Source organism: Dipteris shenzhenensis, chromosome 4 (assembly GCF_047967505.1).
Source record: "Dipteris shenzhenensis isolate YYH24624 ecotype China chromosome 4, Dip_SZ_1.0, whole genome shotgun sequence".
Lineage (NCBI taxonomy): Eukaryota > Viridiplantae > Streptophyta > Polypodiopsida > Gleicheniales > Dipteridaceae > Dipteris > Dipteris shenzhenensis.
In genome coordinates, this window is record NC_141599.1 from 20997860 (window position 1) to 21010999 (window position 13140).

Below are 13140 nucleotides of genomic sequence, written 5' to 3' on the forward strand. Positions count from 1 at the left end.
AGACCGCCAAGAATTTCAACCCGAGAGGATCAAAACACCCACCGCAGCAATGCCGGGCAGATATGGCTTGGCTCATACATATTCACAAGAGGTTTCTCCTTCAAGAGGAAGTCGCATTTTCTCACCTCACGGCAGGCTTCACGAATATGGAGTTACTCGCATCGACACAAGCGAGGATGCTCGAGAAGAATTCTCCCTCAGACGCATCGAAGCAGGAGGGCACATTGAATATCCGCAACACTCACATGCTTTTGGAACAGAAAGATACAGCAAAGAGTCACTCCATGCGTCGCCGGTGAAAGGCAGAATGGAGCCCGAACTCTTCTCACCGTTGCGCAGTATTCCCATTTCTGAACATCACTCAGCTGTGCAAACGGAAGCGGATGGATACGGAAGGCGAGGCGTGGATATGCAGGCTCCACGGAGGTCTGTGGATGGGGGATTCGACAGGGTGAGGGAGATTCTGAAGGCGCTGGATGTTGCAAAACAGCAAATTCAGAGTTCCGATGAGCAAATGGTGTTGCCTCGGAGGGAATTAGCTATGGTGCAATCAAGCAGTCCTTCACGATTCTTTGTAGAGGCTGCGCCAAACCATCATTCGCAGCTCCTTCAGCGTGCCAGAGCTACTGATAGTCCATCAATCTGAGCTGCAAATCGAAGCTTTCAGTTTTGGATCAACACGCAGCTTGCATTTGGATCCGAATTGGAAGCTTTCCGGTGCTTCTCGTCTTAGGCTTCCACTTGATCAAATCCAGCTTTTGATGCTCGTCTTCATCAATTTCAATGACTCTTCTCTGCAATTGGATCAAAACCAGCTTTTGATGCTCATCTTCAGCACCTTCTGTCACTCGTCTCTTCAATTGGATCAAATCCAGCTTTTGATGCTCATCTTCATCACCTTCGGACTCTTTCAGTTCGCGATAATGCCCGTCAAGAGTCGTCAACTGATCTTAATTTCTTCTTCCCTTTTCCAGCGTTTCTTACCGTATGGATTTTGATGGTCGACTGGCAAAGCCCATCGAGCTCAATCCCATAAGTACGGAAATTCTGTAAAACTACGGTGATCGATCCCTCCACAGGCCACGAGACTGCACTCTCTCTCTCTCTCTCTCTCTCTCTCTCTCTCTCTCTCTCTCTCTTCCCCTCTTTGGTTAACATTCTTTTCCTTTTCTTCCATCCCCAGTTTTGCTCTTTGTCTTGCAGAATCGCTGTCTGTGGTTGTCGAGCCTCATCCTGCAGCACACCTTGAGCGACATTGAGCACCGAGCTTGTGGGCAGTGCCTGGGTGGATGGTGATCTTTTCCCAGAGGCAAATTAGAGCAATCTGACTCTGGCATTTGAGTAGAGAGGTTGGAGGTTGTGAGGACTGTGGTTGCATGCTTATTATGATGCAACATGAGGTTGCTGCAACTCGTGAGGAATGTGTCCTTGTGGGTTCTTGTTTATCTCTCATCCTATCCTGCAGCAAATTTGCAGGACTCGACAGAACACACAATCCTTGTTCTTGATGGAAACGTTCCCAGAATTTCAATGTGGGCATAGCTGCTCTCGTCTTTCATGTGTTTTATGTATTCAAACATAAATAAAGGCAACTTCTGCATAAGACCTCCTTACATTAAGTGTAATTGATCATCATCAGTTTCATAAGCATCAAGGATTTGTGCTCAGATTATGTTCAATAAGTTCACTAAGTTCAGTGGGTTTTGGTCTCCAGGATTAAGTTCAACAAGTTTAGTGGGCTTTTGCCTCCAAGATTTAATTGCTGAATGGTTCTAATTGGCTGGCAAAGCACGGGCAGTCTTCCATATATAGATGGCCAATTTTGTACGATCTTTTCTTTCTTAATAAATTTTAAAAAGTCCAATCAGCATTACAACATTATGCAATCTATATCTAGGTTCGACTTTATGGCAAGTTTGCACTGTTTGTTTCAACCATTCCTCTCTATTTTGGAGACCAAGTTTTTGGAGTCTAAAGCACCGCCATAAATAATTATCCAATGCAACATAAGTCAAAGTATAATATCACCATCAATACCTATGGACGAAGATAAGGTACCCTAATTTCAAAGTTGCATGAGGTTACTTCACTAAGCTCATTAAACATGTGGAGCAACATGTATATGTTCTTCTATTTTCCTCTTGAAGACCTCACCTCAAGCCTACTAGTAGCAATAAGATTTAAGAATGGTATATCTTGTGACTTGCACGAAAGTGATTAATCCAACTATGTGGAAGACCCGATTGTGATTGGTGGCTCATGAGACAACACTTTTATTGGAGATCAACATGGTTGACTGTGCTTGGTTGCCAAATATTGGTTACATGGTGTCATCGTGGCAGAGACCTCTTGCGTGGATGGCCAATCGATGTTTAATGGTTCCTCGGTATTCGAAGGTTTAGGTGGTGAAGTCTTCTATTAAGAGAAGTATTCTACACGATGGAAGGTCTTTTTGTCCAAGCTTCTCCTATGAGAGTCGGTTCCTTGGAGATTCTACATCTATAGAGATTGTAGGAGAAGTGGCTTCGAAGTCTATAGGGGTGTTAGAAGAGTCTTGAGCTTCAGACTCGTTGTATGCAACAACAAACACGTATATGGTGAGTTGCAGGACCTTAAGTCCATAGATAAGAGCCGGTCGTTGTAAGAATAGCAACAAAGCCCGTAGGCGTGAGTTGTGGTCGTGTCTTTATGTTCACATCTTTATATTGTTAGAAGAAGGTGTTTCTTGCCAAATATCGAGTCACTTTTGTTCGAGCTATGGAGTTCATTCAAAACGATTAATTGCATGATTGAAAGTGTCATATTTTCACGTGCTATTGAATCACTGTGTCAACATGCAATTCCCAAAACCTACAACTTTGCACCAAGATCTTGTAGAATAGCATATGCTTGGTGCTTATATGTTCTAATCTCTTGACCACCAAAATAATAACACACAACAAAACTTTGAATCACCCATATCTTGTGTCCTACATTCAAAATACAACACATTGCCCAAGAGTTGTACACATGGAATCATCCCAAGCTATGGTGAATGTAGAGCCAAGTTGAGGGCCACATCCCATGGAATCATGCCTATGTTATATGGATGGCAGTTGCAACATAGCAATAAAAACTGCTATAGAGCAATAACATTTGCTATAAAGCATAATATGCCGTATATGATGTGCTGCTACATAATATGTGCTACACTAAACGACATACAAAGTGTGCTATATGTTGAATGTACTACAAAACATACACAATATGCTATGTGCTCAATGTACTACATAGCATATAGAGCATTGACACTTGGTTGTGTCCTTATTATTAATGCAAGTGGCTTTTACAGACTGGTAACGGGTTGTCCATTTCCTCTTATCTTATCTTACTTGTATTAATTGCACACTCTTCCACCTGTCTGCATACGGTGTCACCCACGCAACACGGATCCTTCCTCCCATTAGTTTTTGATGCAACATTGTAACCAATCCCCGAGTAGGAACGTCTCTCAAGCATCTCCCAGAGTGCAAGTGAGAGCATCCTCCTTCCAACAACCATGCACGCCCTATTCTGAGATACCACGTCCAATTTGAGTCTCCCAACAGGCATTGCGGTGCTGCCGCCCTGACACAAGGTTTCCAGCTAGTAAGGTTGCAAGCTTCCCTCAATGAATAGATGCAGTCGCTTGCAATCGGGTCCCATACCTTGCAGGGACTCAGCGAGCGGTACGTGGGAACCCATGCTGCCCAATGCTCCGTCACGCCAGAACCTTAGCGGAAATAAGAACGCAGAACAGTCAGAGAAACAACTAATGCTGAGAAGTGACAAAGCGCCAGCCGTTACTTGGTCACACACACTATTTTAGAAGATATCTATGAGTGTCGTATGTTGATTTTAGAATCTTGACCTGCTTGATGACTAGCGTCTGGACTCTGTACTAAGGAGTGCTCCCAAGAGACCTCCGCATCATTCAAGCATTAAGAGATGTCTGATACGCGCTCGGAGAGAAGACAAAGATATGCAGCCTGGAGAGAGGAGCACCTGCACCGAGGATAAAGAGATTGGCACGAACAAACTACAATGAATTCTGAGGCAAAGATGGAAAATCGTGAGAATTAGGAGGAGGTAGTAGATAGTCACCTGCGCCGAAGGGATCGAGATAGAAGAAGACCTAGCCACAGGCAAAAATTGTTGGCTTCTCATGAGACAGCAAGAGTGAATCGGTTCATGAAGGCGTCTGAAGGCTTTGACCATGATGCAACCTTCAAGCATTGGCTAGAAGAATCTATGCAATCAACCTTAGAGAGTCCCATTTTTGAAGATGTCAATGAACAAGTCCCAGGACCAAGCAACCATGTGTATGGGTCTCGGTAGGAAGGACACATGTCCGGAATAGATACAAGATGTGCTTCAGACTGGGAATAACAAGGAAGACCTATCCACGAGATAGAGGTAGAGACGAGGTTTAGACAGAGAAGCAAGCTATGGTACACAATAGAGAGTAGTACCAGGGCACCAAGCACCAAATACGTCTACTCATTGCAGAGGTACCAAGTATCAAGTCCCACGTCAGCAACACACATGCAAGGCCAAGCAAAGCCGAAACCACAGGGAACTGCATGTGCCAAGCAAAGCCGAAACCACAGGGAACGGATGGAGAGGAATGCCAAGTGCCTGGGAGAGATCAATGCGGTCAACCAGCAAATGTGATCTTGAAACCCAATCCTCCTATTCTAGCACAATGCCACGAACCTAATGCATTCGTATATGTCGATTGTGTCTGTGGGCCTCATATGCCGACATTTCATGATGAAGAGCATTTGGTAGAGTTGGAGCTGATAGCCACCAAGCCAAAGGCAGCTACTCTAATCAAAGTGAAATTTTAGGATTTCAAAAAAACTAGCGATGAAGACCCATACATCTACTCTAATCAAAGGGAAATTCTAGGATCTCAAAGGAACTAACAGATGAAGACCCATACATCATCTACAGAGTTTCTTGCGGGTCAGCCACATCAATGCAGGGAGGAGTATATGAATTACTTAGGCCTTTTTGAAGTGCTTTAGAAAGGAAATCAATGAGGAGGATGTTCACACCAAGTTAAGCGATCTTAAACAAAAGGAATGCGAGTCAATCCAATGATTCTGTTCTGAGGACGCAAGCTCTCATCAACCAGCTGAATACACCTATGGATGATAAATCATTGTGTGCTTGGCTTTTGACAACTTGCACTCAGGTGGACATATGGTCATGAAAAACAGTCAATCTGGACTAAGGACTTGTTGAGTTGAGCACTAGCTTTGGAAAAGAATACAAGTGATAATGAGACTACATCACCAAAGTAGGACAAGTTAAGATACACCCTCAAGAAGCCCTTGAAGAAAATGGGTTCCTTGGAGAAACTTGGCTCAAATGAGGAATAGTGTAATAAATGTTCCAAGGAGGGACATATTGAAGATGAATGTAGAATAGAGTACTGCAAAGCATGTACCAAGTATGGTCACGATGAGCCAATTTGCTGGTATGCCAAGAAGTGGGATGCAAATGTAAAACCAAGTATCAATTGATGACAAGTCCGAAAATGGGGAAGCCGCCAAGGCCTGAGCAAAGCAATAACAAGGGGAAGAATAACACCAAAAAAGATAAAGGGCCGATTAGATGTTTCTTCTGTGACGGAAATCACATTAAGGCCAAGTTCCATTGTGGCAAGAACATCTCAAAATGTTAAATGACAGTAACAAGAAGTACATCCTAGATGCAGAGACATTCTCACCGAGGTGATCAACCCAGTAAGCACCAATGTAGTTACTCAGTCGAAAGGTCTTATCAATAGACATGAGTCATTCATCAGAGGGGGACCTTATTGCAAAAGAAGTTGGCATCCAAATTAATCAAGGAATTGAAAGGAAAGGCACCTGCTATTAATAGGGCAGTCGAGGCAAGTAAAACTTCCCAACTGGCTAAGCTGGTTCAGGCCTATACCAGTGGAAAACAAGAAGAACTAAGCATAGCTAAGTCTTCTACATCATAAATGAGTAAAGCTTGGGAAATTTTTAACAGTATGGAATTCAATCTCACAATTGCAGACCTACTAAAGGTTTCTCCGTATTGCAAGGAGTTCTTCTTTTAAGCCGAGGACAAACTGACCAAGGACATTGATTCCTTGGTACCAATCCCGATCATTGATACCCTGGTGGTAGATGATGAAGTACTAATCATCACAGTGAAGATAATGTAGCAGAATGTCTGCACATTGATTATCAATGGTGGGTCAAGAGTGAACATCATCTCAAAAGTTATAGCCCAATGGCTCAAGTTTAAACACTTTGAGCCATCCCTGTTCTGAATATGTATGGCAAACCAGCATCTATCAAACCCAAAGGTATTCTTCAAGATGTTGTTACTACTATTGTGGAATTCATTATACAATTAATTTTTTGGTTATTCCTATGGAAGAAAATGCCTATCCTATTTTATTGTCGACCATGGCTTAAGTGTGCCAAAGTTATGCATGATTGGGGATAGGATATGATGACTATTAAGTCGAGGGATACTAAAGCACAAATTCCCACCAATCCAAGAAAGGTCCCAAGTATTTGTCGACCAAAAGGCTTGGAAGTCAAATATCAGTTCCCAAAAGACATGGAAACTCAGCTAATGGAATTACGAATCTTACCTATTGGTGAAATTGATAAATCCAAGTCGTTGCCGAGCTTAAGGAAAGAATGAAGGCAAAGACGCTTGCCTACAATGACATTCTTATTCTAGTGATTTCACATAAGATATATTTTTCTTAGGCAAATCAGACCAATGAAAATAACTTGGTTAGAACCAACAGAAGGGACTAAAACCACACACTATTATGGTCACTACATACCTACTTGGTGATTAGTTCCAAGACATCAAGGAATTGTTTCTACAATATAAGGATTCTTTTGCTTGGAGTTACATAGACTTACAAAGAGTACCTCCAACAGTTACTCAACAATGGTATTGCATGAACCCTAAGTACGCAAAGCAAGTCAAGGCCAAGCTTGGCATTGATAGCAAGTTTCATTTATGCAATTGACACAAGCAAAGAGTTTAAAGTCTGAGTTTGTGTTGTTGACTATAGGAAGTTGAATCCCCATAAGGTGCCATATCCATTTCCAATTCCTTTCATATATGGAGTCATTAGGAAAAAAGGGAGCTTATTTTGGCCAAAATGAAAAATAGCTCTCAACCAATGGCCAGAGGGCCAACGTAACGTTGAGAAAATTAGAAAAAAAGGGGATATTTTTGAGAATGGCAAAAGAAGAAATCATAGAAATAGATACCTGATTGAGCAAGCTGCATTGCAGATCTACTTGAACATTATTTATTTATTTATTTTGAGAAAAAAAAAGTTTTATAAGATCTACCTGAATATTGCAATTCCCCTATGGATCCATGTAACACATCCATGAATCATGAAATGCATTTTGTTGGTTGCCACTCCTCATGGGATGAAGGGTATATATCTAAAGGAAAAGAATAAATGAAGAGAGACAAATATAAAGCATAAAATTTTGACTTACATTATATAAACTCTCAAGTAAGTCACTTACAATTTGGTTTATATTGTGGAAGATACTTTGGATAATCCAACAAGACAAGCTCTTTATGCATTACACATGCTGAATCAATATTTCCCATTTTGATATCTTCCCATCCTTTGTTCTAAAATCCTTCACTTAACCCTTCCAAGATGTCAAAATTTATTGGCAGATCATCTCTTTAGTCATTTATCGGGTTGCATTAGCACCCAGCTTCCTTTTATCGGATTGCATTGGCACCCAGCTTCCTTTTGATATACTCAATGTTTGTCAATAACCTTCAATAGTGATTGATCCTATTGGCAATTTTTATAGAAGAAATAGAAGACACAGGTCAACGAGATAATGGGCTCACATTTACATCTTACTGGACAAGGGCAACACACATGGTGTGTTGGAAAAACTAGACCTCCCACTGATTGGCCAATTCCTCAAGGTAATGTGATAGAGAGCTATAAAACCAAGTTGTTTACAAAATTATAGTGTTTCTTACGACCAAGAATTGCAACCAAAATATGCAAAATAAACATTTGCATGCCAATCATAGTCTTTGTTGAGCTACTCAGTCACTTGGCAATTAAAGTTTGTAAAACAATGCTCAATTATAAGGCCAATGGCACACAATATATTTTCAACTCTTGGATGATGGTTCAGATAAGAAAACATCCAACTCAATATATTGTGAAATGCTGCAAGAGTCAGCTATTGCAAATGCATGCCCTTCTCTTGGCTCGACTAGCTGTTTATTAACCCTTATCGTATGTTAGGAAGTTACAACTGGTTAGATGCAGTTACATGCGCCATACTACACCACATGTTAGTCATGCACATGTGGGCTTAGCCACATGTCATTTGTATACCACACCTCCCCCCTAAGAGGAAACCCTCACAAAGGGTTTCATATGGCAAACATGTGCGCAGGTCACGGATCCATTCAACAGACGTTGGAGCTTGTATGTGTATGTGCGGAGTTTTTTTATTACTTTGTATAGGCCGATCCAGTTGTGCATGAAGCTCTTGCAAAGGTCTTTCTTTTGGACTAGGAAGTAAACAGAGACCAAATCTCCATCATTGTAGTGGACATCAACTCTTCCATCGTCGTAGTGCTTTTTTTGTTTTTGCTGAGCTATCTGGAGGTTGCGCAACAAGGAAGATCTGAGTAGAGGTTGGACTTGCTAAAGGTGAAGGTACCATTCTACAGCATCTTTGAACCGTGTCAGAACTGTGATGTCTGGGAGCTGAGGGGGGAATTGCAGGTCTCTTCTGTAAAGAGCTTTGAATGGACTAATTCATGTCGATGCTTGTACTATTGTTCGATATGCATGAAGCACAAATGGTAAGATCTGGTCCCAATTGTCGTGATTTGGGATGATGTAGACTTGAATCATTTGTTTGATTGTCTTGTTGAGGCATTTGGTGAGTCCATAATGATGCGCACTAGTGAACGAAAGAGTGATTCCTATGCACTGTGCAAGAACTCTGCCATCACCTGAGACTTAAAGTTTGTGCCTTGATTAGAAAGGATCGTCATTGGACATGCATGTCATGAAATGACGTTGTCGATTAAAAATTTTGCGACTGTGTCAGCAGATATTTCCTTGACTACTGTAGCTTCACACCAACGCATTAAATATTCAGTAAGCACAATTATATACTTATTTCCTACAATTGATTCTAGAAAAGGACCAGTTATATCCCAAGATACTAGCTCGAAAGGTTTGGAAACTTGCATGCTTTGTAGAAATCCTGGTGGTTTGTTGTGGGATGGCTTTGTGGCTTAACAAATTGGACAGGCTCTTAGATGGTCGGTGATAAATGTCCTCATTTTCGGCCACTAATACTGACTACAGATTATTCAAAGGATCCGGTGGACACCTAAATGGCCAAAAAGGGGATGTGAGTGAAAGTAGTATGTGAAATGATAATGAAGTGATCTGGGGACAAAAAGTCGTGGTTCGTGATTTTGAGAAATGAGGAATAGAAGGTTATTTTTTATTTGAAACTTCTTGTGATCTGGGTGATTTTGGGAACCTCATAGGTTGGCTAGGATGTTCTATACATTTGGATCTTGTTGTTGGACTGTAGGAAAAGAGGACAAATCTATCGGTTGAACATGGGAGGGTATCTGGAACACAGGGGGGACAGTTGTGCTTGTTTCGGGACTTGTTAGATAGTCTTAGATTTAGATCTAGAGGTGAGGACTATTGTACCTATTGGAATTCCTAACAACGAGATAATGCATCAACCACTATATTTTCTTTACCTGGAGTATACTGAATCTTGAACTAGTAATCTTGTAATGTAAGAATCCATCACATGAGTCGTCCTAGAGGATGTTTTTTCTTGAGCATCGGAATGATAGGTCGATGGTCAGTCTCCACTATGACGTCTGTCCCATGCAGGTATGGGTGTAACTTTGAAAATGCCCACAAAATTGCCAGTACTTCCTTCTCAGTTGTTGAATAATTTTTTTCTGCTAATGAGAGAGTTTTACTAATAAATGAGATTGGACGGATTTCGATGGAGTCTTGTTGAAGTAGGGTTGCTCCTAACCCATCATTCGATGCATCTGTCCCGTAGTAAAAAAGGTTTTTTGAAATTTGGATACTTTAAAATTGCAATAATTGTCAATAAAAGCTTTACTTGATTGTAAGCTGTAGCACAAGAAGAAGACCAATTGGATTTTGCATTCTTTTTTAGTAGTTGTCGTAAAGGTGCAGTGATCTTTGCAAAATCTGGAAGAAAACGTGTAGCAAAATTAAGCATTCCTAAAAATCTCTAGAGCTGCTTGACTGTTCTTGGTTCAGGGTAGTGCATGATTGCTTGGACCTTAGATGGATCCATTTGAATTCCTACTGTAGAAACTATGAACCCAATGAATTTTATTGATGTGCATGCCCACTTACATTTTTTCATTTGGAGTTTCAAATTAAATTTCTTCAGCCGACGAAGGACTTCTTCGAGGGCCGCAAGGTGTTGCACCCACGAAGCAGTGTGAATGAGAATGTCATCTAGATAGATGACGAGGACTTTCTTTGTGATGAGATCATGTAGAATTCTATTCACTAATCATTGAAAGGTACTCGAAGCATCGGAAAGCCCAAAGGGCATGACTTCGAATTGGTAAAGACCTATTGAAGTTCTGAAGGCCACCTTTTCTGCATCTACAAGGTGGATCAGGATGCCAGTAACCTGCAGCTAGATCTAGTGATGTAAAATATGTTGAAGATCCCAATTGATATAGTAAGTCAGTCAAATGAGGCAATGAATAGACATCGTGTATCGTTACTTCATTCAGTGATCTGTAATCAATATAGAATCTGAGGTCGCCATTTACTTTTTTAGTCAGATGTGGTTCAGCAACCCATGGACTTGATGACGAGCGAATTACCTTTTTCTATAGCATCTCTTGAATTTCTTGATTAATGCACTGTATTTGTTTAGGGGAAGGTCTCCTTATTGCCATCTTTATAGGGTGTGCTGATTCTATTCAAATGTTGTGAAAAACTGGTGCCATTGTACAGGTTGGATGCTAAGGATCAGAAATGACAGACTTAAAGTTGTTGAGCAAAGTGTGTACCCTTGAACACGCTCAGAATTTGGGACTGTTGGGGTCGACTGTGAACAAGAAATGCTAGAGTATGGACCCCAACGTATCCAAGGTATGGGTTTACCTCCTGACACTATTGGAGTATGTTGATGAAAATCTAGCAAAGCTTTGTTTTGAGAAAGCCAATCACAACCTAAGGTAAGTGGAAATAATTGTTTAGGGAGTAGGTAGACTGAATGAGAGAAGGATTGTTGTTGCATTAAGAACTTAGCGTCCACCAAGGTATGGGACTGATACAATGTTTGATGATCCCCAAAAAGAACCTGTACCTATGGACCATGTGAAGGAATGGAAACTGAGCTGTTGTTGAAGTTTGGGACTGATTGAAGAGCCGGAACTACCAATGTAGATTAACACATTGACATGAAACTCATGGATATCTGTAACGATGCAGACTTGGCGACGGTGGGGCAGTCGAGGCTTGCAAGTGCGGTTGGCTAGCTTCACACAACCAACCGCTTAGATGTTTTTCGGAAGCTCCGCGAGTGTTGCTACATCAGTCACTTGAGCATTTTGAACTGCATGTGGACTAGAGCATGGAGATCGGCAATATTTTGCGACATGCCCATATCAGTTATGATTGAAACATCTCGATCGTCCTTTTTCATCTCGCTCAAGTAAGCACTCCTTGAATGCATTCCGATTAGTGTTCTGGGAGTTCTGGAGATCTATGTCCATAGGAACAGCTGTGTCTGTTATCACTTTATGCTTCTCTAAAGAAGAGGATGAATGATTTCTTTAGTTATGCTCCCCAAAAATACATGACTCAATTCTTTGAGCTATTTAGACAGCATCATAGAATGTTTTAGGACCCTGATCTCTTATGCATCGGGAAATGTCATGTCTGAGTCTTGGCTAGAGAAAGAACAATTTCATGTCCTCTTACATGGAAGAATCTGCTCACACCAAAAGTTGATTCAATTTGACCATGAACTGCGCCACAAGCTCATGTTCATTTTGAAACACATCTTGCAGTTGTTGAAGCACCGTTTGCATCACATTCGCATGTGCGAAGTTTTGTAATAGTTGATGTCGTAAACTAGGCCAATGATGCTTGATGGAATCATGCTGTTGTATGAACCAGGTTGTAACAATCCCCTCCAATACTGTGCGGAGCTCTAGTGCTTTCTGTTTGTTAGACCAGGAATGGTAGTCTATCTGCGATGTTCTCAAAATGGTCGATCTAGACGATGCTATCTTCTATGGGAAGACCATGAAAAGACTTAGGACGAACCTTGTTATCCTTCGACGGTGTGGACGAATTCGATGTATGATGAGAGGCCAGCAACGACATCAACACTTGGTTCATCTGAGAAAGCTGAGACGTGAGAGCAAAGATCGGGTCTTCAGGGTGAGAGTGAGTGTGGGCCTCCTCCATGTGATGTTCCTCCATCTGGTGGCCGACGTCTCCACCAATATGTGGAATGCTGCTATAGTCAGCTACTGTAAATGTGTGCCCTTCTGTTGGCTCGACTGGCTATTTATTAACCCTTATCATCTGTTAGGAAGTTACAACTGGTTGGATGCAATTACATGCGCCATACTGCGCCACGTGTTAGTCGTGCACATGTGGGCTTGGCCATGTGTCATTTGTATACCACAATATTGTGAGGTTTGTTCCAAGATCGATACAACTTAAATACATGATTGCGAGTCATAATTTTATAATTTCCTTTTACTATAAATGGCGTAGGTTGATTGGAAATCAACTTATTCCATTAGATCAAGATCTGAACTCATTTAGTCGTGACAACAAATCAATTGACATTACGATTGATGAGAATGGAATTATTAAATATTCATGTTTGATTCATTAACTCTAGTGATTTGTTAACACTTCTTGTTACTAGTTCTTCGAAGGGGAAAAAATACAATTTGATGCAAAGAGATCCCATAATGGGATTATTAAGATAAAATCAAAAGTGATAATCAACTCTAGTGATTTGTTAACACTTCTTGTTAATAGTTTCTTCG

At 41.1% G+C, this 13140-nt stretch overlaps 1 pseudogene; it reads right to left on the reverse strand.

Moving 5' to 3' along the window:
* Positions 1 to 674: 674 nt before the first annotated feature.
* On the reverse strand, positions 675 to 12559 carry LOC147902586 (uncharacterized; annotated as a pseudogene).
* Between the last annotated feature and the right edge of the window lie 581 nt (positions 12560 to 13140).